We start from the raw sequence: 1,194 nt of genomic DNA on the forward strand, positions 1-1,194 counted from the left end.
TTTCTTATCATTCAACCAACAAGCATATTTTCTTTCTCCCTTCTTATATATTCTCCCACTATCAAGCTATCCCAAAGAGAGATGAAAGATTTGAGTTTAGCCAATTGCACAATAAAGTTTTCTTTTTTAATTTTTTTATTTTCTTTTTATTTTAAAGATTAAAAGAAGGGCAACATAGCAAAGGAGGGATTCACCGAATTACACACAAAGTGGTGGGATATTATCAATGGTTATTATTTTACCTATTGATATCTTCAAGATAGTTTTTCAGGAAAACAAATAGACAAATAATAGTGAGTTACAGACAAAAATGGCAGGAAATTATCAATGGTTGTTGTACTATACCTTGGTTTCTCCAAAGTGGTCTCTAGGGAAAACAAATAGAGCTATATATGAGTGATCAATCAGATAATCATTGACTATTCTCAATGATTGTTGCTGAAAACACATAGTAACAAACACACATCCATTTATGAAACAGCATAGGAGCAATAGAAATATTACAGAGTTATGGACAGATTGGTATGAAATCATAAATGGCCGCTGCAATACATGTTGGCATCCTCAAAGTGGTTTCTCAGGAAAATAAAGATATGCAAGAAAAATCCAACAAGCAGTTACAGCCCAAGGGTTCTGAAAAATAGCGGGTTACCACCTCATCAGCAACTCCCCTCACTGAGGTGTGACGGCTGGACAGAAGACCAGGACTGAAAAGGAGGACCGAGAGACTAGCACCAGTGTCCAGCAACGTGCCGTCCACTTTCTCCTCTATACTCATGATTTCGCAGGGCTCCTCCTTCTCCATGAAGGTGGTTGTACAGAATCTGAACACTGGGCACCCATGTAATCCATGAAGTCTCGGTGCAGACCTCTCTGGAGCTCCACTAGCTTCTCCACCGCAGCCTGTACAGTTAGGGGAAGAATGGCCTCCAGGGGGGCTCTCCCTGGGTGTTGCGCAAGGTCCTCCTGGTTTCCCGTTCCCGAATGGCTCTTGCGTTCCCAGTAAGCTTGACCTCTAACAAAGTTTTCCTTTCTGCAAAAAGTTGACGCCTCAGTTTGGCTCCCTATGTCATAGAGTAAAGAGTTCTTGTTGGTTAACTGTCATTTCTCAAGGTGTATGTGTGTGTGTTTGTCTACCTATTGATAAATCTTAGTAAATACTTGGTAAATCTTTTTTGATTTTCACTTTCAATC

General features: G+C 40.0%; 1 pseudogene; it reads right to left on the reverse strand.

Moving 5' to 3' along the window:
- Positions 1–778, reverse strand: part of LOC102023708 — a 14,037-nt pseudogene extending 13,259 nt beyond the window's left edge.
- Positions 779–1,194: the final 416 nt, after the last annotated feature.

The sequence above is a fragment of the Chinchilla lanigera genome, unplaced genomic scaffold (assembly GCF_000276665.1).
Source record: "Chinchilla lanigera isolate Chin_1 unplaced genomic scaffold, ChiLan1.0 scaffold00089, whole genome shotgun sequence".
NCBI lineage: Eukaryota > Metazoa > Chordata > Mammalia > Rodentia > Chinchillidae > Chinchilla > Chinchilla lanigera.